Source organism: Phyllobates terribilis, unplaced genomic scaffold (genome assembly GCF_046119375.1).
Source record: "Phyllobates terribilis strain yellow unplaced genomic scaffold, ASM4611937v1 Scaffold_1__5_contigs__length_1240528914, whole genome shotgun sequence".
NCBI lineage: Eukaryota > Metazoa > Chordata > Amphibia > Anura > Dendrobatidae > Phyllobates > Phyllobates terribilis.
In genome coordinates, this window is record NW_027362761.1 from 1,119,919,295 (window position 1) to 1,119,945,708 (window position 26,414).

Sequence of the window (26,414 nt, forward strand, 5' to 3'; positions counted from 1 at the left end):
AACAAATATATTGCAATTAAAAATGGACAAATTGATCTTTGAAAAGTTTTTGACACTTTAGAACTCAGTTCTTGATCTCCTGCCCATTAGAATTTATTGGGGAAATTATATTATTTTGTTTGCTGATGGTCCTATATTGAGTTGATGACCTCCTGTATATTTAAATCCCACAAACAGGATTCAAGTTATTGTAATTTTCTTCAGACCAGGGTTCATCTTGGCATTTTGCAGGCATTCTTAGGGAGAACTGGGTGAGGCTAAAAGTGTGTGTGTATGTGAGGAATACCACTATTTTGGGTTATTATATGACTTGTATCCTGCATGTTTCATATTTTTCACCAGTTTTCCTTCTGTAGGCTCTATCTCACATTTTCAATTGTCTCTGATCTAGTGGGTAGAGACTCACTGCTAGCATGTCTCCTATACACTGGACATACAGACATGAGTGATCCCTCCTCTATTATCTCTATGTAGCACATGTTCAGAAGCAGCAGCAGTTTGGAGGACATTATAAATCAGTACTTAGCAATGTATCTGCAAATCCTACTGAGCAGTGTAGCTGTGAATGCAGCACTGAAGTGAGATAAATTACTTTTTAGAAGCTTTAACACCATATTTCTCTCTGCCTCTTCTCTCATTCTGCTCTTCCTCCCCATTCCAAGCTCCATAAACTTTACAACTGTGACCTGATATTTCAGTGAGCTGGCAGCAGGTCTTGCTTTGATCCGTTTTTCAGAGTGAATGATTCGTTTCTGAAAGGGGGGCAGAAATAAGTGGCTCATAAGTGGAGAAAGAAGTATATGTGATAAGATATATTAAACATTTTCTTATACATGATAGTTCTATTAATTTATGCAAACTTTGTTGAAACAACAGGAATAATTTAATATGTCCCATGATTTAGTTTTCAAATGTTGTCAAGCGAATACCTGTATCTCTTTTTCTCCTCTTCCTCTGTCGTCTTTTCCTGGCAACCAATGACAAAGTGACAAATGTCTGTGTACATACATGTCTGAATTAATATTTGCTTATATCGAAGAACTCAGAGCCTAAAATTACAAAGTCGCTGTTATACCGAATTTTTCTCTTAGTGATGTGAAACAATGTAGGATATGAAAAATAAGAAAATATCTGCCTTATGTATTTCTATACAAAGCGCATAACTAACGCATGTAAGCACTGAGCACAAATACAGAAAAATATACAGAAAAGGGGTACTGTCATCCTAGCGAATAAGTTGTAGCTTGGCATGCTGGACAACATAATGCTGGTGAAATCACAAAGGGATTTCATATATCATTGATGGCATACACCCAAAATGTTGTAATACAAACCAATGGGTTTTAGTGGCCTCCAAAATCTCTGTTCCCCTTTAATACTGTTTTAAATAATTTAAGGTAAAAACTAGAGTTGCGCAAAAAGATATATGGTGCCCTGGTCTGGCATCCAGTCCAGTCCTCCATGGCACCTGGATCAGCCAGCATGGTTGGTGTTTACTATGTCCTACAATGTCATTGTGGGGCTAGTAAATGTCAGAGGTGTCCTGCATGCTGGGCCGAGAATGTCATCCACAGAAGTGAAGGCTTTTCTGGCTTGGATCGAGATTCAGGGTTAGATAAGTATCAATGTCATTTTTTTCTTGGGGTGTTATTGTTACTTTTATGAATGACATTGTTACTTGTTAAGAAACCAGTAAGGAAGCATTGTTACTTGTCAAGGGGATACTCAGAGGACATCATTAGTATTCATGCATGGACACTTGGTCATTATTATTCATTAAATGGGTTGTCCACTACTCGGAGTATCCCTTCTCATTCCTCATGTTTGGCCCCGTTAAAATACTAACACTCATACTTACCTCAGGTGCCGGTGCCATTTCAGCGTTATCGGCATTTGCATTACCAGGGCTCACATGAGGTTGTGGGCAGCACTGTCCCCGCCTTCGGACAAATTGAACATCAAGAGGAAGTGAAATAGTAGCCGCTGCCATGACTTCCTATTGATGTTCAACTTGTCCGAGGGTGGAGACAGTCATGCCAATGAAGATTGGGCTCAGGGCTTGCATCACGTAACAACCTCACATCAGTCCCAGGACACTGCTGGATAGGCACTAGCATCGGCGGTAAGTGTTACGGATCCTGGCGGTGGAACCTCTGTGCTGAGATGCAAGGAGGGACCAGAGGGGCGTAACTAAGTGCCAACTCGGACTGACCCTGGCCACACGGCAGCTTAGTCGACTCCGTGAACCAGGAAGGGACCAGGCAGGTGGACCAGGTGCCACTCTGGGACCGACCTTGTGTGAGAGCAGGCGACTCCCACAGCTCAGATGGCTGAAGCTGACAGGTACAGCGGATAAGCACGGCAGATAGCCAGACAGGTGATCCGGGTAGGCAAGCAGGCGGGCACAGCAGGTAGCCAGACAGATGATCCGGGTAGGCAGGCCGGCGGGCACGGCAGGTAGACAAGCTGGCGGGCACGGCTGATAGATAGGCAGGCGGGCATGGCTGATAGACAGGCTGGCAAGCACGGCTGATAGACAGACTGGCGGGCACGGCTGATAGACATGCTGGCGAGCATGGCTGATAAACAGACCAGCAGGCACTGGAACCTGAGGGCTGAGGAGAGTGTTAGCACACAAACAACAACCTTGCACAGGCACCTCTATTTTGGAAGAGGTGCTTTAAACAGGAGTGGTCCTCCGGCCATTGGCCGGGGACTCTTTAGGACGGCGCGCGCGGCCCCTTTAAGAAGTAGGGAGCACGCGCATGCCCTAAGCACAGTGCCCGGGAATCTGCACGTGGTGCGCGCAACAGCAGCAGGGGAGCTGGAGGATGCCGGACCAGGATCGCGGCGGTGAGGGGAACAGCGTCTCTGCCCGGCAGGTGGCAGAGACGCCGGCGCTACAGTACCCCCCCTTTACGCCCCCTCTTCTTTAAGCCCGCAAGAAATTTTTATAGAAGACGAGGGGCATGAATGTTCTCCATGGGCTCCCAAAATCTCTCCTTAGGACCAAACCCCTTCCAATCCACAAGAAAGAAAGTCTTTCCTCCTACCCTCTTGACGGCCAAAATGTTTTCTACCTCAATGATGTCCTCAGCGGAGACTGGAGCTGGAGTGGTACCTGGATCGTCAGAGAAAGAATTAAGGACAACCGGTTTGAGGAGTGACACGTGAAAGGAGTTGGGGATCCGTAAGGAGGCCGGGAGTTTCAGCTTGTAAGCCACTGGATTTATTTGGTTCAGAATCTCGAATGGACCGATGAACCCCGGACCCAACTTGTAAGATGGTATCTTGAGGCGGACATACTTGGAGGAAAGCCAGACCTTGTCTCCCGGATGGAAATGAGGCAGATCCAAACGTCTCTTATCAGCATGTTTCTTCATCCGCTCGGAGGACTGAAGGAGAGCAGATCTGGTGTCTTCCCAAATCGCAGAAAATTCACTGACGAGAGACTCCGCGGCAGGATTGTCCACTAAAGAGGAGATGGGAAACGGAATCCGGGGCTGTTGACCGTAGACCACAAAAAACGGAGACTTAGCAGAAGACTCACTCACATGGTTGTTATAGGATAACTCGGCCCAGGGCAGGAGCTCAACTCAATCGCTATGATGAACGTTGACAAAGTGCCGAAGAAAACTGGTAAGGATCTGATTGATACGTTCCACTTGACCATTGGACTGAGGATGATTGGCTAAAGAAAAATCCAAAGAGACATCCAGCAGCTTGCACGTGGCTCTCCAAAAGCGAGAAGTGAACAGAACTCCTCAGTCCGAGACAATGTGGAGGGGTAAGCCGTGGAGACGGAAGATGTGACCGATGAAGTCCTTAGCCAGCACAGGTGCAGACGAAAGACCAAGCAGAGATATGAAGTCAGCCGTCTTGGAGAAGCGGTCGGCGACCACCCAAATGACAGTACAACCGGCTGATACAGGAGGATCCGTGATGAAATCCATTGCAATAAGTTGCCACAGAGCGGAAGGCACGGGAAGAGCAAGGAGGCAATCGGCTGGAAGGTGCCTAGTGTTATGTTCTGCTACCAGAGCTAAGGAAAGAGAGGAGATCTGTCCCTACTATAGGACTCAGCTGAATCCCTACGATGTAACAGGGAACCTGATCCTGCGATCAGACCTGCTAAAGTCCTAAGCTAGTCTGTACGAAGACCTATAGATGTGGGGGAGGAATCCCTACAAGTACTAAGGACTGGGAGGAATATGGGACACCTCCTAACAGAAATAGTAGCAGACAGACGAACAAACAAAATATAAAGAACATAGAGGTCCGTAGACCAAGCAAACTAACAGAGCAAGACACAGAGCACAGGCTAGCTAGAAAGTAGATATACAATGAAGTCCAGCAAAGCCAGAAGGGCGGAGCAGGATTAAATAGGCCAACAAGGTCATGTGACCAGCAAAGGAAAAAAAACCTAACAGCAAGGTTCTAACAGTACCCCCCCTTCTAAGAGGATCCTCCGGATCCGCTAGGACCAGGCTTATCAGGAAATCTCCTGTGAAACGCTCTGATAAGTCTGGACGCGGAAACATCATCTGACCTCACCCAAGAGTTATCCTCGGGTCCGAAACCTTTCCAGGCCACAAGATACTGCAAACTACCTCTATACCGTCTAGAGTCAAGGATGCGAGAAATTTCATATTCCCCGTCCTCCACCACCGGAGGAACAGAGGCAGAGGCGTCACCATCCGACACAACAGCTTTTTTTAACAGAGAGACATGAAAGACCGGATTAATTCTCCAGGAGGTAGGAACCTCCAACCTAACAGCAGATTGGTTGACAACCTGAAGCACCTTAAAGGGCCCTACAAACTTGGGACCCAATTTCTTAGAATGAATCCTCAACCGCAGATTCCTAGAGGACAACCAAACCATGTCACCAACAGCGAACAAAACCTCCTGTCGTTTCCTATCAAAGTAGTCTTTAGATTTTCTGTTGGCCTCCTGAAGATTACCACGCACATCCGTCCAAACTCTTTCCAAATCACCGGAAAAATTCTCCTCCTCAGGCACGGCAGATCCCAACTTGGAGAACGACCCAAACGACGGATGTCTCCCAGAACAACAAAAAAAAGGCGAACAACCAGCAGAAGAAGATGTATGATTGTTCAGAGCAAATTCGGCAAGTGGCAGAAACTCAGACCACCCCTCTTGATTGTCTGCCACAAAACAACGCAAGAACTGCTCAACATCCTGGTTTTTCCTTTCTGTCTGGCCATTAGATTCAGGATGATATCCGGACGAAAACGACAAATGAATTCCCAACCTGTCACAAAAGGCACGCCAAAAACGAGCCACGAACTGAGGACCCCTATCAGAAACAATGTCAGTAGGAACGCCATGAAGTCTGACAATTTCCTTGACAAAGGCCTTAGCGAGAGTTTTAGCGCAGGGCAGTTTGATGAAGGGAACCAAGTGACACATCTTGCTAAAACGGTCCACGACCACCCAGATGACAGTAAAACCCTCAGAGGGGGGAAGGTCAGTTATAAAGTCCATAGCCAAATGTGTCCAAGGAGCACTGGGGACCTCCAAAGGACAAAGCAACCCCGCAGCAGGAGTATGTGAGGACTTAGATCTAGCACATACAGTACATTGGCGTACCCACTTAATGACTTCCTTCTGCCATCCAGGCCACCAAAAACTGCGACCCACCAGTCTCTTGGTCTCAGAGATTCCGGGATGACCTGCCAACCGAGATTCGTGACACTCAACAAACAAATCTCTCCTAAAGGTCCCAGGCACAAACAACCTCCCATGAGGAGTGTTAGATGGGGCATTCTCCTGAGCTTTAAGAATCTCATCTTCCAAAACGGAGTCTAAAGCAGCTATCACAACACCTTCTTGTAAAATGTTTTCCTCTTTCTCAGCACCGACTATGGGAGAAAAACTGCGAGACAAGGCATCCGCCTTAACATTCTTAGTACCAGGGATGTAAGTAACGGAGAAATTAAACCGCGAGAAAAACAGTGCCCACCTAGCCTGACGGGCATTCAGGCGCTTGGCAGCGTCAAGATATATCAGATTTTTATGATCCGTAAGAACCTGAACGGGAAATTCCGCACCTTCCAAGAAGTGGCGCCAGTGTTCAAATGCGAGTTTAATAGCCAATAATTCCCGATTACCAATATCGTAATTCAATTCAGTCTCCGAAAATTTTTTTGAAAAAAAGGCACAGGGATGTAATCCATCCCCGTTATCCTGAGACAATACTGCGCCAACCCCCACAGAGGAAGCATCAACCTCAACCAAAAACGGCCTAGTAACATCAGGCTGCATAAGGATGGGAGCAGAGGTGAACCTCTCCTTGAGATACACAAAAGCTTCAATGGCCTCAGAAGACCACTGAACCGCATCAGCACCTTTCCTGGTGAGATCAGTCAGAGGTTTGACAATACTAGAAACATTTTTTATGAATTTTCTATAGTAATTGGCGAAACCCAAAAACCTCTGTATCGATTTCAAACCAATAGGCCTAGGCCATTCCTGCACAGCCTGAACCTTAACCGGATCCATCTCAAAACCTTTGCTGGAGATAATGTAGCCCAAAAAACTAATTCTCTGTACAGCGAACTCACATTTCTCCAGCTTAGCAAAAAGCGAATTGTCCATTAATAACTGTAATACCTCACGCACGCTCCGCCAATGAGACTCCAGATCTGGCGAATAAATCAAAATGTCATCCAAATACACAACCACATTTTTACCGATCAAAGGTCTAAGGATGTCATTAATCAGATTCTGAAAAAATGCAGGAGCATTAGTAAGACCAAAAGGCATAACCAGATTCTCAAAATGACCCACAGGAGTGTTAAAAGCAGTCTTCCATTCATCACCCTCCTTCATGCGCAACAGATTGTATGCCCCCTTAAGGTCAATTTTAGAGAACCACTTGGCCCCCAATAACTGGTTAAACAGATCAGGAATCAATGGCAGTGGGTAAGGATTGCGTACCGTAATTTTGTTAATCTCACGAAAATCCAGACAAGGACGTAAACCGCCGTCCTTTTTTTTTACAAAAAAAAATCCAACCGCCACAGGAGACTTAGAGGGCCTAATGTGACCGGCGGCCAAACTTGTCTGTATGTATTCCTCCAAAGCCTTCCTCTCAGGAATAGTAAGGTTAAATAAACGACTTTTAGGAAGAGTCGCTCCAGGGACAAATTCAATAGAACAATCATAGTCTCTATGGGGAGGCAAAACCTGCGAATCTTTCTCAGAAAAAACTCTCCAAAAATCCTGAATAGGAACAGGTAATTCTCCCCTATCCAAAGCTGCAATACGCCCGTTACAACACTTGTCATAACATTTATGGCTCCAGGATTTAATTTCACTGGTAGACCAATCCAGTACAGGATTGTGAAATTTTAACCAGGGCAAACCCAATATTACTGGAGAAGGCAAGTTATTCAACACTACCAAATCCAATTTCTCATGGTGAACACCATTAATAGTGAGAGGAAATTCACAGACCTTGAGAGTAATATTCTTCAAAGGGGAACCATCCACAGAAACCACAGCAATGGGGGATGATAAAGGTTCAGGTTTTAAATTGAGTTTTTCCACGAATCCCCCATCAATTACATTCAGTGTAGACCCGCAATCAACAAACACCCGAAATTCCATTAATTTTTCCTGAGCAATCGTGGAAGCAGCTAAAAATACACCCTTGGAATTTAAACAGGCAATACGGGCGTGACTGACCATTTTTTTTTCTTTCTTCATACGAAGCTCACAGCCTTTAATCAAATGACCAGATTTTCCGCAATAGAAACACAAGCCTTTCGAAAAACGACGGTCTTTTTCTTGAGAGCGAGGTGCCACCGATCCAATCTCCATCGGTTCACCACTGTTAGTACACACATTCTCATAACCAGAAACTGACATAGCAGAGGATTTGCTCTCATTAACCCTAGCACGCAGTCTTCTATCCACCCGTATAGCTAATTGCATAGCCTGTTGCAAATCCTCAGGTGTAGGATAAGCAATTAGCAGGTCTTTAACCCTTTCACTGAGCCCAGCAAGAAATAGACTTTTCAGAGCAGAATCGTTCCACCCTGTTTGAGTGGACCAACGACGAAAATGTGTACAATATTTTTCGACATTACCTGATCCTTGTTTTAAACGTCTCAACTCAGTCTCAGCTGATGCGACACGGTCAGGATCATCATATAATAGTCCTAAAGCAGAAAAAAAACTATCCACTGATCTGAAGCATGTATCACTAGGTTGCAAAGAAAAGGCCCGCTCCTGAGGCTCTTTGCGCAAAAGTGACATTATGAACCCTACGCGCTGGGATTCATCCCCAGAGGACTTGGGTCTCAAACGAAAATACAATAAGCAAGCATTTTTAAATGAAAAAAATTCTCGATGTTCACCAAAAAATAAATCCGGCAAACATACCTTAGGCTCCAAGAAATGTGCTCCAGAACAGTTACTCACGTGCTGACGGAGCTCGGCCACTTCCAGAGAGAGTCCCTGCAGGTGTTTAGCCAAATCCTGAACCGACACCATGATGGAACAAAAAAAATCTTTCCTTAGAGAATTTGCTGGCTGGACTTACTGTTATGTTCTGCTACCAGAGCTAAGGAAAGAGAGGAGATCTGTCCCTACTATAGGACTCAGCTGAATCCCTACGATGTAACAGGGAACCTGATCCTGCGATCAGACCTGCTAAAGTCCTAAGCTAGTCTGTACGAAGACCTATAGATGTGGGGGAGGAATCCCTACAAGTACTAAGGACTGGGAGGAATATGGGACACCTCCTAACAGAAATAGTAGCAGACAGACGAACAAACAAAATATAAAGAACATAGAGGTCCGTAGACCAAGCAAACTAACAGAGCAAGACACAGAGCACAGGCTAGCTAGAAAGTAGATATACAATGAAGTCCAGCAAAGCCAGAAGGGCGGAGCAGGATTAAATAGGCCAACAAGGTCATGTGACCAGCAAAGGAAAAAAAACCTAACAGCAAGGTTCTAACACCTAGGTATCTTCTTACGGGCACAAGAGGAACATGCCGCAACAAAATCCGCAACATCCTTGCACAGGGTGGGCCACCAATAGTGCCTGGCAATGAGCAGAAGTGTCTTCTGGCCAGCCAGTTTGGACGAATGGCCCCAGAGTAAGACCCTCTTCTGATCCTGAGCCACTACAAAGGTCTTACCAGGAGGAAAATGAGACAGGTCAAATGGAGCAACAGTCATAATTCTGGAGGGATCAATGATGTGTAGAGGCTCCTCCTCCAGGTCGGAAGACAGAAAAGAGGGGGATAGAGCGTCGGCTTTAATGTTCTTGTCTGCCGGGCGGTAATGGAGATTGAAGCAGAATCGAGCAAAGAACAAAGACCATCTGGCCTGATGTGGGTTTAGCCTTTGGGCGGTCTGGAAATAAGCGAGGTTTTTATGGTCAGTGTAGATGACCACCGGGTGCAGAGCCCCCTCAAGCAAGTAACACCACTCCTCCAGCACTAATTTGATGCCCAGCAGTTCTCGATCTCCTATGGATTAATTGCGCTCGGACGGAGAGAAGAGTTTAGAAAAGAAGCCGCGGGTCACCATTCGTCCGGACGAGGATTTCTGGGTGAGCACTGCTGTGGCTCCGGAGGAAGAGGCATCAACCTCCAGGAAGAACTGTTTATTGCAATCCGGACGGTGTAGCACAGGAGCAGAGGAGAAGGCTTGTTTAAGAGAGATAAAGGCGTTCTCTGCCACGGAAGACCACTCCCTGGGATTTGCTCCCTTATGGATAAGACCAGAGATGGGAGCTGTCCGGGAGGAGAAATGAGGAATGAAGAGGCGGTAATAGTTAGCGAATCCCAGAAACCGCTGAATAGCCTTCAACCTCTCCGGTCGGGGGCCACTTTAATACGGCAGACACCTTCCGTACTCAGGTCTCAGAGATGATATACCCGAGAAATGGCAGGGAGGTGTGCTCAAAGAGGTATTTCTCAAACTTAGCATACAGGCGATTCTTCCAGAGCCTCAGCAGGACCTGATGAACATCCCTCCGATGAGAGGGCAGATCAGGGGAGAACACCAAGATATAGTCCAAGTACACCACCACGCAGGAATACAGGAGATCTCGAAAGATATTGTTTACTAATTCCTGGAAGACGGCTGGAGCATTACAGAGACCGAAGGGCATCATGCGGTACTTGTAGTGACCATCCTAAGTGTTGAATGCCGTCTTCCACTCGTCTCCTTGGCGAATCCGGACCAGATTGTACGCCCCAAACAGGTCGAGCTTAGTGAAGATCTTAGTGCCTTTTAGGCGATCAAACAGCTCCGAGAAGAGAGGCAAGGTGTACTTATTCTTGATGGTAATCTGGTTTAGGGCCCTATAGTCGATACAAGGACGAAGAGAGACATATTTTTTTTTTTGGACAAAGAAGAATCCTGCTCCAGCCAGAGAGGTGGATTTCTGGATAAATCCCCTAGCAAGATTTTCTTCAATGTATTCAGACATGGCACGGGTCTCGGCCAGCGACAAGGGGTAGATTGGCCCGCGAGGAGGTGAAGCACCAGGTATTAGGTCAATGGGGCAATCATACGGCCTATGAGGTGGTAGTGTCTCTGCCTCCCTTTTATCGAAGACGTCCGCATAGGACCAGTAGGGTGCTGGCAGGCCAGGTAGGTTAGCCGGAGTAGACGGGGGTTGAGCAGGACAAACCAGAACCAGACAGGTCTTATGGTATTCCTGACCCAAACGGAGCACCTCACCCAAGCTCCAATTTAGGACGGGCTCATGTCTCTGTAACCAAGGCAGGCCAAGCAAGAAGGGATGAGAGAGACCGGACAGTACGTAAAAGGAGATCTTATCCTAGTGCAGCATTCCCACCTGAAGAGTTACCGGTTCAGTGACCAACAAGATGGTTTCAGGGAGAAGCTTTCCATCCACAGAGGAAACCACTAAAGGATCCGCCAGACGTAAGGTAGGAATCAGAAAAGGCTCCACAACGGCCTGTTGGATGAGATTCCCAGGGGCTCCGGAATCCAGATGGGCAGTCTCGAAGAAGTGGGTTTCACCACTGGTAACGGAAACGGACAGAGTCAAGGGCGGAGAGGTAGAACTCTTGCCTAGGACGACCTCTCCGATCGGTCCTAGACACTGGAGTTTCCCGGTCTCATCGGGCAAGAGCAGATCTGATGCTCTATATTGCCATAATAGAAGCAACTCCCCTCGGCACGACGGGTCTCCTGGCGAGACTTGACCATCTTTACTTGGTCAATTTGCATAGGCTCTGGATAAGACACCCGGGGGAGTGAAGGTTGCGAGACTGGAATTTGAAGGACGGGAGCGAGGCACAGAGTTTTCCTCTCACGAGTCATCTCCTTAGCACATTCCAGAAAACGGATGTCAATCCGGTTAGCTAATGACATCAAGTCATCCAGGGAGGCAGGTATGTCATGACCAGATAGCTCATCCTTGATACGTCTGGAAAGGCCCTCCCAACAGGTGGACACCATGGCCTCATTGTTCCAGGCAAGTTCAGATGCGAGGGTCCGGAAACGGACGGCATACTGGCCCACAGAGAGACTCCCTTGGCAGAGTCGGAGAAGTGAGAAGGCAGTAGAAGATTTTCGTCCAGGCTCATAGAACACCTTCCGGAAAGCCGCGAGGAAAGCCTGGAGATCGGACACCAGAGGATTCCCTCTCTCCCACGGAGGGTTAAGCCACGACGACACCTCTCCGGTGAGGTGAGACATGATGAATGCCACTTTGGCCCAGTCAGAGGTGAACTGGTGTGCCAGGAGTTCAAAGTGCAGCGTGCACTGATTTATGAAGCCCCGACATAGGACAGGGTAACCACCAAAACGTGGAGGCTCAGAAGGCCGGGGTCCAAAGCTGGGTGCCACAGCGCCACTGGGTTGAGGTGCTGCCGGAGCGGGTGCCGCTTGGTCAGAGGCGGACACAGTCGGGGTGGACAGCGCGTCCAAGCGGGAGTTGACTGTCTGCAGATAGGACAGGATGGTATCCTATTGGGATCTCTGGCGAGAGACCTCTTGGTACAGGTCGGAGAGTGAAGGAGCCTGGGAGCCACCGGGTTCCATGGCCTGTGCAAACTGTTATAGGTCCGGGTGGTGGAACCTCTGTGCTGAGATGCAAGGAGGGACCAGAGAGCGTAACTAAGTGCCAACTCGGACCGACCCTGGCCACACGGCGGCTTAGTCGACTCCGTGAACCAGGGAGGGACCAGGCAGGTGGACCACGTGCCACTCTGGGACCGACCTTGTGTGAGAGCAGGCGACTCCCACGGGTCAGATGGCTGAAGCTGACAGGTACAGTGGATGAGCATGGCAGATAGCCAGACAGGTGATCCGGGTAGGCAAGCAGGCGGGTACAGCAGGTAGCCAGACAGGTGATCCGGGTAGGCAAGCAGGTGGGCACAACAGGTAACCTAACAGGTGATCCGGGTAGGCAGGCTGGCGGGCACCACAGGTAGACAGGCTGGCGGGCACGGCTGATAGATAGGCAGGCGGGCACAGCTGATAGACAGGCTGGCAGGCATGGCTCATAGGCTGGCTTGCACGGCTGATAGACAGACTGGCGGGCACGACTGATAGACAGGCTGGCGGGCACGGCTGATAGACAGGCTGGCGAGCACGGCTGATAGACAGACTGGCGGGCACTGAAACCTGAGGGCTGAGGAGAGTGTTAGCACACAAAAAACAACTTTGCACAGGCACCTCCATTTTAGAGTAGTTGCTTTAAATAGGAGTGGTTCCCCGGCCATTGGCCGGGGACTCTTTAGGATGGCGCGCGCGGCCCCTTTAACAGGGAGGGAGTGCGCGTGCCCTAAGCACAGTGCCCGGGAAGCTGCAGGGGAGCTGGAGGACACCGGACCAGGACCGCGGTAGTGAGGAGAACGGCGTCTCTGCCTGACAGGAGGTAGAGACGCCGGCGCTACAGTAAGTATAGGTGTTTTTATTTTAATGGGGTCTAACATGAGGAATGAGAAGAGATTGTCCAAGTAATGGACAACCCTTTTAAGTGGGCATTTGGGGCATTATGATTCGTTTAACGGGAATTTTAATTTAAGGAGGAGACTTGGAGAATTATTGTTTGCTAATGGAGCATTTTTACAGTGCAAGGGGTGCTCACAGTCTGGGGACAAAAGGGGGCACTTTTAAAGTGCACACAGGGGACATTATTTTTTATGGAGTATTACTGTCTACAGAGAATTATTCCTATGTAAGACATGACGAAGATCATTATTACTCTGTTTGGCACAAAACCTGGTACTTTTACTGAGCGGTGCACAATATTGGGCACTATTTAGTGCTATTATTTAAAAGGCCATCAGAAAGGACGTGAACTGCCAGTGAATACAAATAATTGTACTGTAACCTCATATATGATAATAATAATATAATAATCTTTTTATTTATATAGTGCCAACATATTCCGCAGCACTTTACAATTCAGACAATATCATCACTATCCCCATTGGGGCTCACACTCTAGATTCCCTATCAGGAGTGTGGGAGGAAACCGGAGAACCTGGAGGAAATCCACGCAAACACAGGGAAAACATATAAACTCCTTGCAGATGTTGTTCTTGGTGAGATTTGAACCCAGGACCCCAACACTGCAAGGCTACAGTGCTAACCACTTAGCCACCATGTTGCCCTATATGATCTGCATAACTGGTATCTACCGCTACATCTTTACTCTACAGTGGTGATAAAGGGCTTTTTATTCAGTAACAGAATTGTCATTTGCTTCAGTGCCCACTATATCACTGATCGCCCTGTACACTTTCCATGACCCGCCTGATAATGAGGGTTGGAAATAAATCCTTGGCCTGAAATTCAAGATGATGAGTCCTACAGGAGGACCCTACCGGCAGATTAACCAAAGCCTGTTTTTTTTCTACAAAATGTTGGTTGTAGTCTACATTTCATTTTCATAGCTAAACGAATCTTTAGAAGTATTGAGGTGATAGTCAACCTCTGGACCCACCAGAACCTCACTGGTCTTTATACAGTAAGGCTACAGTCACACGTTCAGTATTTGGTCAGTATTTTACATCAGTATTTGTAAGTCAAAATAAAGAGAGAAACAATCAAAGGAAAAGTATAATAGAAACACGTCACCACTTCTGTATTTATCATCCACTCCTGGTTTTGGCTTACAAATACCGATGTGAAATACTGACCAAATACTGAATGTGTGACCGTAGCTTAAGAGCTTACAATTAATTAATGAGTACATTGTTCCCCATTGATTACTATTATTACAGATATACAGGATGTCACAATAAATAATGAGCTAATCTTCTTATAAAACCACAAACTAAAGATATCATACTACAAGCCAAGTGTAATGATGTGTGGATGACGTCTGCCAGCTAAAAAGTGCCAGGCAGATCCCCTTCTTGAAATCATAGTTAACACATTGTGAGTCACACATCTGTGCTCTGCACCACTACAGCTGCTCAGATATTCATTTTCATTAGTATACAGCTTTTACAGCTGACGGGAAACTATAACTCCCAGCATTCTCCACAAGCAAGGATACTGCATGTTGTAGTTCTACAAGACTTGGATCGATACAGTACGTCTACCTGTAGTGAATTTTATGATGTATCTTATCAGATTACTAATTGATTATTTGACTCTTTTTGCACTTATCAATGTGCTGTGAAATCCAGTTCCATTTCCAGTCACTGTTCCTCCACGGTGATTATTATATTGATGTATGGTTTAAAGCAAACAATATAAATGATTAATGCTTTACCCTGTTAATTACCTTAATTAGCCATGTAAATGGATTTCCTGGGCAATGAATAGGCTTTGTGAAGTGAATGCAGTTGAGGATCTTCCAAGACAAGTTATTCCGTCGAGGTTGCCCGATCGAGTAAATCTACAACCTGAGTGTAAATACAAGCGCAGACTTACAAGATTATAGCACGAGACTGGATTATCATGCTATGATCTGGCATATTTATTATAACTGTATACGCTGGCAGTATACGGAAGTTGTAGTACTATTTCTATTTCATTTCCATTTGAATGTAGATCACCAACATATTCCACATTGAAGTACAGAGATTGTCACCACTCATATCAGTTATTGTACAAAGAACAAACAATCCCATAGGGGACAAATATTTTAGAAGTAGCCAATTGATTCTAAACAAATCTATTTCGATGATAATTTCCCAAAACGCGTGGATTCAAACAAATTCGAATGTTGTCTGGCCAGCATTTTGCTCTTCTCTGAGAGCTAGGAAGGGCTAAAAAAGAAAACAATAAATCTGTTAACTCATGTCTAGTGTTGAGCCACCCCCGTAGTGTTCGGGTTCGGTTCGGTTCGTCGAACACCGGGATGTTCGAGGAACTGTTCGTCGAACTGTTCGTCGAACACCGTCGAACACCGTTAAAACCAATGGCAGGCAAACAAAAACACATAGAAACACATAGAAAACACCTTCAAAGGTGTCCAAAAGCTGACAAACTGCTCAGAAGACGCTTTCTTTAAAAAAGCCAGCCGGCAATTCAGCAGCGGCATACACCGGTACCCGACAATTTAGACAAGAAGGAATAGAGCCTCACACATAGATTAGATAGATAGAAACATGTCAGTCACATATATATGAAGTACAGTGACAGTGTTGCTTACTGTACTTGTCATTTAGTGTAAAGGATTTATTAAAAAATATAATAGTGTTTTCATGTACTGTCTCTTTAAAAAAGCCGGCCGGCAATTCAGCATCTGTACCCGACAATTTATAACAGACAGAATAGAGCTTCACACATAGATTAGATAGATAGAAACATGTCAGTCACATATATATGAAGTACAGTGATAGTGTTGGTTACTGTACTTTTAATTTAGTATTAAAATAAAGGATTTATTATTAAAAAAAATTGGCGTGGGGTTCCCCTTAATTTTAGTCTCTAGCGGAGGTTAAGCAGACAGCTGGGGCAGATGTTTGAAGCCTGTGAAGGGGGTAATACCCACGGAGCTTCCCAGGCTACTAATATGAGCCCCCAGCTGAATACATAGCCTTTACTAGCTATTAAAATGGGGGACCCCCCCAAAAAAAATGACGTGGGGTCCCCCCTAATTTAATAGCTAGCAAAGGCTAGGCAGACAGCTGGGGGCTGATATTAATAGCCCAGGAAGGGAGCCATGAATATTGGCCCCCTCCCAGGCTAGAAACACCAGCCGTCAGCCGCCCCAGAAATGGCTGCCATCCAGCCTGTCATGCCGCAGACACTGAGAAGAGCAGGCATGCTTGCGCTCCTCAGTGTCTCGCTGTGACGGCATCCAGATGAGCCGAGGTCATGTCCAATGAACTCGGCTCACCTCATGCACGTCACTGACAGCGTGGGAAAATTCTCACGCTGAAGTGCTGAGTGCAGGAGAATTCTCCCACGCTGTCAGTGACGTGCATGAGGTGAGCTCATGTCCAATGAACTCAGCTCACCTCATGCACCTCACTGACAGCGTGGGAAAATTCTCCTGCACTCAGCGCTTCAGCGTGAGAATTCTCCCACGCTGTAAGTGACGTGCATGAGGTGAGCTGAGTTCATTGGACATGACCTCGGCTCATCTTTATGCCGTCACAGAGAGACAATGTGGAGCGCAAGCAAGCCTGCTCTTCTCAGTGTCTGCGGGATGACAGGCTGGATGGCGGCGTTCTGCTGCGGTCCAGCCTGTCATCTCGATGTAGCAGAGCTGAAGCTGTCGTGGGAACCATGGAAAGGTAAGGATGAGGTTGGTTTATTATTTTTCTTTTATTGCAGGAGATCGTTGGCTTCAGCTGGAATGGGTGTGACGGTAAGTATAGTTTAATTTAGAACAATAAAGAATTGTGTCTTTATTTCAATTAAAGGACTTTATTCTGGGTGTTTGTGTTTTTTTTAACTTTGACTATGGGGTTAGTAATGGGGGTGTCTTATAGACGCCTCTCCATTACTAACCTGGGCTTGATGTCAGCTGGCATTATAAGCTGACATCAACCCCAGCCCTATTACCCCCTACCACCGCACCAGGGCAGCGTGGAAGAGCGAGGCTAAGTGCCAGAATTGGCGCATCCTATGAATGCGCCATTTCTGGGGCGGCTGACGGCTGGTGTTTCTAGCCTGGGAGGGGGCCAATATTCATGGCTCCCTTCCTGGGCTATAAATATCAGCCCCCAGCTGTCTGCCTAGCCTTTGCTAGCTATTAAATTAGGGGGGACCCCACGTCATTTTTTTGGGGGGTCCCCCATTTTAATAGCTAGTAAAGGCTATGTATTCAGCTGGGGGCTGATATTAGTAGCCTGGGAAGCTCCGTGGGTATTACCCCCTTCCCAGGCTTCAAACATCTGCCCCAGCTGTCTGCTTAACCTCCGCTAGAGCCTAAAATTAAGGGGAACCCCACGCCAATTTTTTTAATAATAAATCCTTTATTTTAATACTAAATGACAAGTACAGTAACCAACACTGTCACTGTACTTCATATATATGTGACTGACATGTTTCTATCTATCTAATCTATGTGTAAAGCTCTATTCTGTCTGTTATAAATTGTCGGGTACAGATGCTGAATTGCCGGCCGGCTTTCTTAAAGAGACGGTGCATGAAAACACTATTATTTTTTTTGATAAATCCTTTACACTAAATGACAAGTACAGTAAGCAACACTGTCACTGTACTTTATATATATGTGACTGACATGTTTCTATCTATCTAATCTATGTGTGATTCTCTATTCCTTCTATTCTAAATTGTCGGGTACCGCTGCTGAATTGCCGGCCGGCTTTTTTAAAGAGACGGTGCATGAAAACACTATTATTTTTTTTGATAAATCCTTTACGCTAAATGACAAGTACAGTAAGCAGCACTTTCACTGTACTTCGTATATATGTGGCTGACATGTTTATATCTATCTAATCTATGTGTGAAGCTCTATTCTTTCGGTTCTAAATTGTCGGGTACCGGTGTATGCCGCTGCTGAATTGCCGGCTTTTCGTGTTTCACTGTGAGCACTGTTCCCATCGATTTGGGCAATCACTGTAATGCCACAACCACCATGGCTGTGGCATTACAGTGAGTGGCAGACAATCCCTGCATGATTGGTGCTCTAAATAGCACCAGACATGCAGGACACGCTTTTGGTGCACGAACAGTTATCGAACATAACCTCGAACAGCCGAATTTTTTGCAAATCGTTCGGGTTCGTCGAACAACTCGAACACCGCCCAAAACAGCTCGAATTTGAGATTGGCGAACAGTTCTAGTCGAACACCGCTCATCTCTACTCATGTCTCCTCAACCCTATCCATACCTATCCCACTGCCACTCTCATCACATACCTGTAATCAGCTCCTCTTCCTTCTTCTTCTCATTCTGGGTCATCTGGAGGGCGCCCAAGCTGACTTGGCCCCATGTTGGCAAATTGGATGCGATGCACATCAGTGCCATGCATTGCATCTAATATGACCATAGGAGGTGTAGATCATTAATATCAACGACGTCCATCATCACGGAACCACATGGGTCCTAGAAGAAGAAAGAAGAGGAGCCAATTAGAGGATTGGGCAGGGAGTAATGGTAGGAATTTTTGATTTTAAGTCTCCATATCTCACCATCCACCACTGCTTCTAACATGAGACAGCCATCATTTTATAGACAGTAATCTTGGCTATCTCAAACATAAATTTGACTTACAACTATTTAGCATATGATTATTTACAGTGGGGAAAACAAGTATTTAGTCAGCCACCAATTGTGCAAGTTCTCCCACTTAAAAAGACGAGAGAGACCTGTAATTGACATCATAGGTAGACCTCAACTATGAGAGACAAAATGAGAAAACAAATCCTGAAAATCACATTGTCTGATTTGGAAAGAGATTTTTTTCAAATTTTGGTGGAAAATAAGTATTTGGTCAATTACAAACAAGCAAGATTTCTGGCTGAAAAACAAAGCTGGATTTACAAAATACTAACAAAATAAAAAAAAAATTAAACCTAGATTTTTAGGAGCAAAACAGTAACAATGCAGTGACATGACAAGAATCTGCATAACTAATTATATGCTAAATAGTTGCAAGTTAAATTTATGTATGAGATCGCCAAGATGATTGTCTATACATGATGGGATCCTCACGTTCAAAGCAGTAGTGGATGGTGAGATATGGAGCCTGAAAGTCAAAAGCTCAAACCATTGTTAACCTTTTGCTCATCACTCTATGTGGATGGGAAAGGAGAGGGTTTTTAACTAATTTCCTGCAGAATCATTTTTCACCAAATGTATTCAATGGAATCATATTTCCATCCTGATTTCTGTGAATCTGATCAAATCCAATTTTTAGAAGATTTACTCGAGTTTGATAAGTATGTGTTTCTGGGGTATGCAGATTAGCGCTCTTCCAGAAGGAGATACATTTTCTCTAGTGCTGATTATAGGTATCTATCCTATTAGAAAATATCCAAAATTTAAAAACGTATGAAACATGGCTAAGGATATTGCACATTGTATTATTATTATTATTATTTATTTATATAGCGCCATTGATTCCATGGTACTGTACATGAGAAGGGGTTACATACAAAATACAGATATCACTTACAGTAAATAAACTAACAATGATAGACTGGTACAGAGGGAAGAGGACCCTGCCCTTGCGGGCTTACATTCTACAGGATCATACCGTATATAATGAACAACTTGTATGAAAAATTTATACAACAGCCATATACATGTAAACGAGAATTCAGAAAGATAGCAAAGTTTGCCAATTATGTACCTTGGGCAGCATGGTGGCTCAGTGGTTAACACTGCTGCCTTGCAGCGCTGGGGTCCTGGGTTCAAACACCCCCAAGGACAACATCTGCAAAAAGTTTGCATGTTCTCCCCATGTTCATGTGGACTTTCTCCCACACTCCAAAGACATACTGATAGGGAATGTAGATTGTGAGCCCCAATGGGGACAGTGCCAATAATGTCAGAATTGTAAAGCACTGCAGAAAATGTTGGTGCTATATTAATAAAAAGATTAGTATTACCTTTAGTGGCTATGAAAATAGAAAAGTCATGTTTGTAAACTCTCTATAGTGACACATGAAGTCCCTAAAGTTTTATTATAAAAATTGATAGTATGCTACCATATGGTGGCTATGTAAAACAAAATGCTTCTCTGAAAGTGTTAAGCCCCCCCCATACATATTAGATGGCTGTCGTCCGAACGCTGGCAGCTATTTCAGCCATACACAGGAGTGCTTGGTCAGTCGAGAGCTCTTATGTTGTCTATGAGAAAGCTGCTGCCAGACATCTTTGATGGCTCCTTATCTCAGGGAGAATAAAAGAATCAGCAGTCCAAAATCAGACATGCTGGATCATTAAAAGGCTTTTCCTACGAACAAAGTTAATTTTAACTAACATTTTAATCAATAGATTTTGGAATAATAATAACTTCCACAATTGGATGTGTTTAAATAAAATGTTCCTGTGCTGAGATAATCTTATAAATGTGCCCCTGCTGTGTACTGTGTAATGGCTGTGTCTGACCGTGCAGGAACATGGTCTGCTCATACCACAGCTCCTGGGCAGGGGAGGAAGCAAAAGAGTATACAGACATTACAGCAGGGGATCACAGCTGATTCTTTCTTTAAGGCAAAAAATTGATTAGAAACAGGGAAATGTTTTGCCTCACAAGAAGAATCAGCTGTGTTCCCGTGCTGTCCTGTCAGTATACTCTTTTGCTTCCTCCCCAGGAGATGTGGTATGATCAGACCATGTTCTTGCACGGTCAGACACAGCCATTACACAGTACACAGCAGCGGCACATTTATAAGATTATCTCAGAATAGGAAAAAATGTTTTGATGTTTTATTATTATTCCAAGATCTATTAATTAAAATCAACTTTTGTTTGTCTATCTATCTATGTATCTATCTATCTATCTATCTTGTCTATCTATATATCTATCTTGTCTATCTATCTAATTATCTATCCTCTCTCTATTATCTATAATCTATATACTATCTAATTATCTATCTATCTAATTATCTATCTATCTATCTATCTATATATCTATCTATCTATCTGTCTTGTCAATCTATCTATCTATCTATATATCTATCTTGTCTATCTATCTATCTAATTATCTATCATCTCTCTATTATCTATAATCTATATACTATCTAATTATCTATCTAATTATCTATCTATCCATATATCTAAGTATCTTTCTGTCTGTTTGTCTATCTATATGTCTATTTATAAAATAAAAAATGGCATCGCTCCCATTTCAAAAAGGGGAAAAATTATATTTATTCCAAGCCCATATAATGCACTCTCCCATGTGGTAGGTTAAACCTACTCTGATCTCTCTCGCGGCCTAGCACATGTCACAATATCACAAACAACACACTTTTGCTCCATGACACAGTCATATACATCACATCTTATTGGATAACCCACAGAAGCCAAAAATGATCATCCAGCACCTTTGCATGTAAATCACATTTAGCCATATATGTTGGCAAAATAACATTTCACAAAACAGTGCAAAACATGATACATTGGATTTACAGAGGTCAAGAAATGCCCTACAGCAACAACAAAAATCATACAAAAGTGGTATACTTGTCTTCTTCAGGGGGGAGAATTCAGGTTGGTCCAGCCACAACTACAAAGAACGGCAATATTTAGGCAGCACTTGCAAATAAAGGCAATTAAAAATGTTCTGTTCCCTACAAGAGGATACATATGTAAAAGAACAAGAACGTCCCCAGGGCAATGCATAAATTGCAACAAAATCAGTCCATTTAGAGTTGTATTTAAACACTGTTTTTAGCCAAAACCAAGATGCAACTTACCCTGTGGGATATTGATTATTGACCTAATAAGTTGCCTTTTAAGTTGTTCCATTTACCACCCACAATAAGGTGGCAGACAGCAGCCATTGTCCCCTATGGTCTTTCTTTTCATCCTATGACTTCTCTTGTTTGTTTACTCTCCACTTTAAGAAATTGACTTTGTCTTTTTTGAACAATTGTGACTAGTCTGCCGGCTCTCGAAAAATACCTTTTATGTTTCTACAGCCAAAGGGTTAAATACACACATTCAATTAAGTCTATGTTGACATTAGCAATGTTATATGTCAAAGTGATGGGCCAGGCCCTATAATGAGGGTTACAGGAAACACACATTCACATGAAATCAGAGCGAGAGCTGTACCATAGTCATAACGGCTAATCATCCATGTTTTATTCACTGCAAGGTTTATAATGAATTTCTAAAGATTATTGTATGATTTTTTTTTTTTATATTTTTTTCCTAATTTTTATTTTAATATTTGGGGCTTCATTACTAATGCACTGAGTAATTATACTAAACTTACGGTCTTGAATATTATACCATTTTCTAAGATATGCCTACAAGTCGATTGTTTCTACATCATATTAATAATCATAATTATAAATATAGTTAAAAAAAACTTTAGAAGCTTAAGGCTGTCAAAAAACTGGGCAGAGGCGCTGTGGTCATTTTCCATACTTTCCAATAACTTCATTTTATCTTTACACTATACAACCATATAATAGGAATTGTCCATGGTGCGCCAAACCTGCTGAGCCATCCAAGAGACAGGCGGCTCAGTCCCTGTGATGTGCAAATGTGCCACGTTTAATCAATTTAGTTTTTAGGCGCAAAATACTTGTCGAAAATAAACCACCCAAAAAGTGACCTAAGGAAGGTGAAATAGTCTAATGCTCCGAAATGCAACACATCTACACATCTCAACATTGAAATTACAGCACCAAGAAGTTGTAAGGTTATGCAAATTAAGGAAGTAGCAGGGGTTGTTAAGATCTTCAAATGATTACATTTTTGAGAACCAAGCTCCAATCTGTGACACGTAGGAGGGGAATAAATCCCAGACTAAAAGCAGATTTATTTTTTAGCCACCATGAAGCCTCAAAAATTGGATCAAGTCTTGTGGGATGATTTTGTGTTGCCTTCTGTTCGTCGACCCGCCAGTTATCGCCACTTGCCGCAAACTGAGAAGAACAGAATTCTTGAGCTAAAATACCTTAGTTTATCACTCCAGCAAACCATTGTGGGTGCAGGCCAAGATGTCAGCACTGCTCAACATTGTGTGTGTGCCCCAGTGGTTGGGAGAACAATGACGATTTGGCATGACAGCAAGAGGTGCACAGAGGGGAACTTCTGCATGGACAGTTAGAAGAATGTGGCATAACGATCCATACTGTATTGCTAACTGTAAATCACATACCAAGCCTCAGGTGTCTAACAGTGTCTACACAAAACATCAGAAGATGTTTGCACGACATTGGGCTTTGATCCAGATGTCCAGAAACAGTTTTTCCATTGTCCTCATGCCACCGCTCTCTATCTAGGCCTAAAACGACAATGTAGGCTGGAACGGAGGTCTATCCTCTTCAACAACGAGTCCCATTTTTGTCTTGGGCACAATGATATCCAGAGATTGGTCGGGAGACCACTTGAGCAACGCCATGAAGAAGCCTTCTTGAGGGAATGTCACGCCGATCCTACTCCTGAAATAGTAGTGAGGGGTGGCATAATATACTAAAGCTGGACCCCTCTAGTCTTCATTCCAGGTTCTATTTTGGTGGTAGAATCAGTAATATGGCCATTTCTCAAAATTGTCTAAGGAGTTGTTTTTCAACATAAGACCAGCAGGCTGTGCTACTATGAGTAGCTTGCATGGCCTAAACGTGCTATGCCACCATGGCATATAGCATCTGAAGACTGGTCTCCTATCAAGCACATCAGGGAAATCATTGGTCGGAAAACAGTACAAAGGGAGCTTCCAGAAGTGGATCTTGATGATTTGCCCAAGTGAATTCACTGTGGTAGAACATAACCCAGACAACCATTCATAACCTCATTGAGAGCAACCTCATTGAAGCATTGTGTTTAGATTTTTTCATCATTTGCATACCAGTAACATGTCTATCCTTCCTGTCATTTTCATAATCCCACAACTTTTCCTTCTAGGTGTTGCAAGTTCAATGCTGAGGAGTGTTTAACACAAAAGATGCCACTGTGATAAAGATTCTTGATTTAGAGATACAGTTTAATAAGTGTTTTTTATTCCACAACGCGTTTCAATGCCTGACTGGCGTCTTCATCAAATGTAAAAACCAACTGTACTTACAGTTGGTTTTCACACTTCATAAAGATGACAGTTCAGCATTTAAACATCTGAATCAAGATTCTTTATTTCAGTAGCGTTACTCTAATAAGTTTGATACATTTTTCCAACTGCTGTATGTTTAGGCTTACTTTATTTAAAGCGGTTGTTCAGGCGTATCACAAAAGTCTGAAGTCACTCTATGTAACTATCGCAGACTTATGAATCCACATATTGCATGCAGCGCACGCTGTGAGGATTCTCCGATGCCGGTGACGAGACCAAGTGGCCATGTGACCGCAAGTATGTGATATACAGTGGGGAAAAAAACATATTTAGTCAGCCACCAATTGTGCAAGTTCTCTCACTTAAAAAGATGAGAGAGGCCTGTAACTGACATCAATTACAGGCCTCTCTCATCTTTTTAAGTGGGAGAACTTGCACAATTGGTGGCTGACTAAATACTTTTTTTCCCCACTGTACATACTTGCATACTTGCGGCCACATTCCAACTAGACGTGCACAACTTTTGCTCAATACAGTGAGGCCACACATGTCTAGCTGGAATGTAGCCGAGAGTATGCATAACGAGTACTTGAGCTCACATGTCTCACCACCGGAACAGGAAAATCCTCAAAGCATGCACGGCACGCAATGTAAGGACTCACAAGTCTGCAGTTACATAGAGTGACTGCAAACTTTTGTGATAAGCCTGGACAACACCTTTAAGCCAATTTTAATGATTTTTTATCTATCTATTCTATTTATCTACTATCTATCATCTATCTTCTAACTCTCTATTATCTAATTATTCATCAACTATTTATTATCTATAATCTATCTACTATCTATCATCTATCTACCTACAGTATCTATCTATTTACTGTATCTATCTTTCTATCATCTATCTATATATCATTTATATCTATCTATCTATCTTGTCTATCTATCTATCTATCTCTATCTATATCTATCTATCTATGTACTATCTATATATCTATCCATATATCTATGTATCTTTCTGTCTGTTTATCTATCTATATGTCTATTTATAAAATAAAAAATAGCATCTATCTATCTATCTATCTTGTCAATCTATCTATCTATCTATTTATCTATCTTGTCAATCAGTCTATCTATCTATCTATCTATCTATCTATCTATCTATCTATCTTGTCAATCTATCTATGTATCTATCTATCTATCTATCTTGTCTATCTATATATCTATCTTGTCTATCTATCTATCTAATTATCTATCCTCTCTCTATTATCTATAATCTATATACTATCTAATTATCTATCTATCTATCTATCTTGTCAATCTATTTATCTATCTATCTATATATCTATCTTGTCTATCTATCTATCTAATTATCTATCATCTCTCTATTATCTATATACTATCTAATTATCTATCTAATTATCTATCTATCCATATATCTAAGTATCTTTCTGTCTGTTTGTCTATCTATATGTCTATTTATAAAATAAAAAATGGCATCGCTCCCATTTCAAAAAGGGGAAAAATTATATTTATTCCAAGCCCATATAATGTACATGGTATTACATCCCCACTAGTGGCTGACTTGGATTTTCTCAGATTTCTGGGCCAGCATTATTGCCATCACTAAAACCATTGCACCACATCTTTTCACGGTAGTATCTGGTATTGCAGCCCAGCTACATTACAGTGAGTGAGACTGAGCTGCAATACCAGATACAACCTGCAGGCAGGTATAGAACTTCTTTAGGAGAAAAAAAAGTCAAATATGTTTTTCTAATCCTGGATAATCCTTTACGTGAATTCTAGGACACTGCTCACACCACCACTGGACCCAGCTGCTGCAGAACATCTCTGAGAACAGCATGGCACAGTCTATACTGCTAGGGAGAAGGTGCATTTGTGTGTATATATGTATAGATATGTGTGTGTATATGTGTATAACGGGCTGCATTCTGTTACTTTCTCCTGCCCGTAAGAAAACGGTTAATCATTCATTTGTTAGGAAGGGCTGTCGGAAAAAAAAAATTAAAACTGGTCACGGAACAAGAGTATGGCAGTGTTAAGACATTATTATAAAAGGCATGAATGTAACTTTTACAAAACAATGCTCTCCGAAAAGTCAATAAAGTGAAGACAATTAAAAAGGGAACATTGATTGCAGAGGAATATGTTACCTCGCTCAGATCCACTGATAATATTTAACCTTTCTCATGCATGAGGGGAATGCTCAATCCAATGGCGTGCAATGCTCTGCAGCCTGCGCTGCATGTGTAGGGTT

At 43.5% G+C, this 26,414-nt stretch overlaps 1 long non-coding RNA gene across 1 annotated transcript; it reads right to left on the reverse strand.

Annotated features, from left to right (window-relative positions):
• Nucleotides 1-361: 361 nt before the first annotated feature.
• LOC141172671 (uncharacterized) lies at nt 362-26,414 on the reverse strand. The gene is made up of 5 exons (XR_012252510.1): nt 26,311-26,414; nt 18,321-18,507; nt 14,765-14,885; nt 930-996; nt 362-752 (listed from the first exon to the last, which is right to left on the reverse strand). It is a non-coding gene; the product is annotated as an uncharacterized lncRNA (long non-coding RNA).